We start from the raw sequence: 5,815 nt of genomic DNA on the forward strand, positions 1-5,815 counted from the left end.
ACATAAACGACTTCAAAAAGCACAAATTGTTAAGCACTATTCATTATGTAATCCAACATTTGTACTAGATGTGTGCCCTCCAAGGACCATACATGGCTGCACCCCTGCCGAGTCATGTGAAATCCATAGATTAAGGCCCAATTTATTTATTTAAATTGACTGCTTCCTTATATGATCTGTAACTCAGGAAAATCTTTGAAATTGTTGCATGTTGTGTTTTTAGTTTTGTTCAGTATACTTCAGCTTGAGGCAGCAACTAAGCAAGCCACCTAGCTAGTCAACCTCCGTAGGTAACTAGCTAAACGCTGCATCAACCTTTCGCTTGACTTTTCTCTTCAAAACAAAAGTGCCATTGAAGCGTCGTCCTCACAACTAACAAAATAAACACATCAAATTGCGAAGAGTTGCGGTCCAGGCTAGTTGAGGTTAAAGTGGAAATAGCGCTCCCTGATGGTGGCAGAAAAACAGACCATGTGTTCTGGATATTTAAAAAAAATCATTCGTTTTTTTTGTGCCATCAAATGACTCCATAGAAGTTGTACTCCATTCCATCCCCTTGTCATGTTACACCAAATCTGTTTATTTAAAAAAGGTGCATCCAGATCACTATACTATTCATTACCACTTTGTTGATTCGGTCTGTCTATAGTTAATCTACAGGTACTTTACAACTGAGAGAGAATTAGTCGTTTTCAACGTTATTACGAACAATGCAATTATGTTCAAACAATGTTCTTTCAGCAACAGTAACTTAGTGATGCAAGTGCTTTATCATAGGAGTCCAACAGAGGGAGTATGTGTTGCTTGTATCCATGGTCCCCAAAATGTTTTTGCACTATGACCCACCCAAAGGGGTGCCACAACTTCTGAGTCTTTATTCTCATCCATGCTTTCCCACTCTACTGCACATATTATGCATATATATATATATTTTTTAAATAAATTACGTAAAATATAACATCTCATCTTGTACAATGAGTTCCAAATATTTGCGCAGCTTTGGCATCATTGCTTTATGGCATATTTTATATGCACAACAGGACACCAAAAATGCATAGTATTTTTAAAAAATACACTAAAAACAAGAGCAGAACTACAGCCCAATACAGTAATTACAGATAAGTTTAGGTGGGATGCACAACCAGTACATAGCACTTATGCTAATCTCCATATAGTCCAAGCCCACTCATGTGGTTTTAGAATTGTGTGCTAAGCTGAAGCCCACCCCTCATTGTGAGGGACCTGCTGTTGGGTTGGCCCAGTCAGTCCCTGACGCTCTGAGGCTTGGTTAAGGTGGTTACTATGGTGAATAAGTCCCATCTGTAGCGAGTCTACAGAGGATATCTGAATGTCTAGCATCTGTTTGATGCTACAGAGCCCTGTACAGTTTTAATATACATGTCTTCTGTGAATGTATGAGGGCAGACAAATTTAAAAGACTAATAGAAAATATCTATATTTATTTGATGGTGGTTCTAAATCAGGGCTCTCCAACCCTGTTCCTGGAGAGCTACCATCCTGTAGGTTCACTCCAACCCTCACCTAGCACACCTGATTCTAATAATTAGCTGGTTGATAAACTGAACTAGGTTAGTTACAACTAGGGTAGGAGCATAAACCTACAGGAGGGTAGTTCTCCAGGAACAGGATTGGAGGCACCTTAATTGGGGATGAAGGGCTCGTGGTAATGGCTAGAGTGGAACGATATCAAATACATCAAACACATAGTTTCAATGTGTTTGATACCATTCCATTTGCGCCGTCCTGGCCATTATTATGAGCCATCCTCCAGTGTGTTCTACATGATCTTATGCTGAGCCACACTGTCTGCGTTTACACAGACAGCCCAATTCTAATATTGTTTCACAACAGATCTTTTTCAGATCTGATCTGATTGATCAAAAGACCCATTAGTGAGAAATATCAGAATTGGGCTGCCTGTGTAAATGCAGCAATAGTCCTTTATCTGGCTTCGGTACACTGGCAATTGTGTTTGGCATGGTGCACTGGGGAAGTGGAGACTCTTTGTGCTATGGCGATGGGCTTATCCTGTCTGTGGTGAATGGCCAGTTGGATAAGGCTCTGCCGAAAGTGATGTAGGGCTTCTTAACCACCAACTGTTTGGTCCTCTTGCAGAATATTTCCTGGTACTGCACATCTCCTGGAAAAGACATGGTTGTGGTGTTAGCATTTTACACTTTTTGTGGAAGGGATGTAGGGCAACACGCCTTTGGTGGTAAAGGCATCAACCGAATGGGACCAGCTAGCGTATTGTTTAGGGAACGTTGAGAGCTGCTTTTGAGAGGAAAGTGAATGGGCTGGGGCGGGCTCAAGGAAGTGGGAAAAGTCTTTGAAAGGAAGTCCTTACACAGTATGAATTGTTGTGTATGGAGATTGAGGAGAAATGTTACCTTAATCGCTCTCATACACAATGGTGTAAAGTACTTAAGTACTACTAAAGTAGTTTTTAGGGGTATCTGTACTTTACTATTTATATTTTTGACAGCTTTTACTCCACTACATTTCTAAAGAAAGTAATGTACTTCTTACTCCAAAAAATGTACTACACCCAAAGGTATTTGTTACATTTTGAATGCTTAGCAGAACAGGAAAATGGTCCAATTCACACACATCAAGAGAACATCCCTGGTCATCCCTACTGCCTCTGATCTGGCAGACTCAAACACATGCTTCATTTGTAAATGTTGTCTGAGTGTTGGAACGTGCCCCTGGCTAACCGTAAATAAAAATGGTGCCGTCTGGGTTGCTTAATATAATGAATTTGAAATGATTTATACTTTAACTTTTGATACTTAAGTATATCTAAAACCAAAACACTTTTAGACTTTTACTCAGGTAGTATTGTACTGGGTGACTTTCACTTTTGAGTCATTTTCTATTAAGGTATTTTTACCTTTACTCAAGTATGACAATTGGGTCATTTTCCCACCACTAACAATATATTTACTGTCTAAGCAGAACCAAAATCCCCTTCCTCATCTCAAAATACTCTCTGTAAACACCCCCCAGCCCATTGACTTTGACAAATTATTCTTGTCAATAGTAGCCCTTTGCATGGGAATTTTGTAGACATGTCTTTGTATTTATTGTGTTTTCTGCAGAGAGAAGAATGAGGTGGTTCTGTCATTACTGTTGTAGTTTCAGTGTCCCTTGCTGGTTTCTGTCCCACAATCTTGTTGTGCTCCATAACCGCAAGGTGTGTCCACTCCCTCATGCTTGTGTTCCCAAAATGCCCGTGCTTTGGGGTATTTTAACAGCAGGACACTGTGGAATGACTCCGGATAACCAGAGTTTTACAAAAAGAAAAAGGTAAAAAGAGAGGAGGGGTAAACTATGGTCAGGAAGGTACTCTGTGGTCCTCAAGCTACCTCTAAACCCATAACACAAACATTACCCAATTCATGTTAATACCATACTTACTGTAAATTGAGCTAACTTGCCTTCACCTTGTGCTGAGCTAGCGCGCATCATGGTGGAAGATTCTATACCACCTGCAACAAAATATAGAACAATACACAACTTAACCATCCCAACAATTGTATTGATCTCTATTAGACTGGCTAACTAAGCATACCGAACATGGACATTTCAATATTGTCAGTTTGCTGTTAGCTAACTAGCGTCACTAAATTGTCACCACGATTGTTAGCCAACTATAGACGGTTTATACACATTCATCATTAATACCAACACACGAACAGAGCGTGAGTTAGCTATATCGACAATTCTATTTTTAATAACATAGTGTTTACAACACAAGGGTGAATGGGTCGCTACCAAATTGAAATACCAAATAAGAGTAACATTAGCTAGCATCAGAATGAACAAACAAACATGTTCACCCTGCTAAAGGGAACTTAGCTAGCTACCAGTCTAGCAGTGATTACCATGGCAACCATAAGCATAATTGATTGACAGTGTATACTAAAAGATAACTTAGCGATATGATTTAACGTTAGCTGATGGCTTTCAGAGTTCAATAGGACTGTAACGTTAGCTAGCTAACTTACCCAGCTAGTCCAACTAGGCTAGCTAACGTTAGGTTAATTCTAATTGAGAATCTTCCATTTTGTTGTGAAGGAAAGTATATCGATAGTATCACATCACTTCTCAGCTGTCGTCGAAATGCATTACCCATCAATTCAGCCTGAAACCCCCGCAGATAATCGTTGGTAACGTTATTCTTGATAACCGCAACTACTTGCAGAATCTCTGGTAGGTAGACCGTTAAAAGGTAACACATTTTTGCACTTGTTTGTAATTAGTACAGCCAGCCACATAACACCACACGGACATGATAAAAAACAAACATAAAAAAAAAAAAAAAAAAACTGTGGTGATCTTCTTCTATGGTATAATGGCGTTCGCAACAATTAAATGTGCATTCCGCCAGCTACAATGCGAGTGGATAATGATAGCCAATTTAACATTTGGGTAAAAATAAAAATATCATACTAACTACTCAAAAAATTAATTAACCAAACAAAATCAATCTGCTTTTCTGTAAAACCCTAATTCTAATCAGGTCCCAACACAGGCTCAGAAGCCTCCTGTGAGGGCGGGACATTTCCTAGCGACAAACATCATTGTAGTGCTTCTGTCTTGGAGCCCCAAAAACCTATCGGCCGCAGCTTTTATTTTATTTTAATTTGTTCTGTTTTGGGACAATGAGGTTATCACTGTCTATCCAACCATACAGGATATGTGATAATATACTCTGTTACTCAAAAATGAATCCTATGTACCCCTATGCTTGAGCTATGCCTCATGGGTTTGTTTGAGTGTTCCTTCTAGTGTAGTATACATATAAGCTGTTTTTTCATTTATTGACATTGATCAGACATCACTGAAACTAATGCTGGTTGATTGTTGAAAAATCACAGGCATTATGCCTATACAGTTTATGTGTATTGCCTAGATGCTGCTGGTGAATCTTGTCTGAAACTTGGATGTACAAATTATAACTTGTGTGGGTCTTTCTATAAACTAGAGTACCAGTGAGGATTTCCTACACTGGACAACTTGTTACAGCTTGTCATTTATAATAATCAGATTTTTTTCTCATGTCATTACATTAAAAGCTATGTTCAATAAAATTCAGCAGTTGATTTAAAACCTGTTTAACCCTTTCTCATGGTTGGTGTCTTGATGGATTTGTCCAAAATTGTGTGACGTAAAACATTACTTTTCTGTCCTAGCATTTATGACAGTGTAAGTTGTCGTTATAGCATATATTAAGCATTAATCAGTTAAATTAGACACTGAACTTTAACACTGTAAGAATCCTGGCTCTAGCGGTTGGACAGTTTTTTTGTATAGAGATCTCACCGCAGAGCTGTTGGCTGGGAAAGCATGGCCGGCCGTAGAAAAATTCTTATTGAAATTCTCGATTATCGTGGATTTATCGGTGGTGGCAGTGTTTCCTAGCCTCAGTGCAGTGGGCAGCTGGGAGGAGGTGCTCTTATTCTCCATGGACTTTACAGTGTCCCAAAACTTTTTGGAATTAGTGCTACAGGATGCAAATTTCTGTTTGAAAAAGCTAGTCTTTGCTTTCCTAACTGACTGTGTATATTGGTTCCTGACTTCCCTGAAAAGTTGCATATTGCGGGGCTATTCAATGCTAATGCAGTATGCCACAGGATGTTTTGTGCTGGTCAAGGGCAGTCAAGTCAGGAGTGAACCAGGAGCTATATCTGTTCTTAGTTCTACATTTTTTTTAATGGGGCATGCTTATTTGAGATGGTGAGAAAAATCACTTTTAAAGAACAACCAGGCATCCTCTACTGACGGGATG

General features: G+C 39.2%; 1 long non-coding RNA gene across 3 annotated transcripts; it reads right to left on the reverse strand.

The window, feature by feature from the left end:
* Nucleotides 1–559: 559 nt before the first annotated feature.
* Nucleotides 560–5,007, reverse strand: LOC115168193 (uncharacterized). 3 transcript variants are annotated; one of them, XR_003870630.1, is made up of 4 exons: nt 4,032–5,007; nt 3,442–3,512; nt 3,152–3,285; nt 560–2,161 (listed from the first exon to the last, which is right to left on the reverse strand). It is a non-coding gene; the product is annotated as an uncharacterized LOC115168193 (long non-coding RNA). The 3 variants fall into 3 exon arrangements; XR_003870631.1 differs by having other exon boundaries at nt 4,156–5,005; XR_003870629.1 differs by lacking the exons at nt 3,442–3,512; nt 4,032–5,007 and having other exon boundaries at nt 3,152–3,430.
* Between the last annotated feature and the right edge of the window lie 808 nt (nt 5,008–5,815).

This window comes from Salmo trutta, chromosome 30 (assembly GCF_901001165.1).
Source record: "Salmo trutta chromosome 30, fSalTru1.1, whole genome shotgun sequence".
Taxonomy (NCBI): domain Eukaryota; kingdom Metazoa; phylum Chordata; class Actinopteri; order Salmoniformes; family Salmonidae; genus Salmo; species Salmo trutta.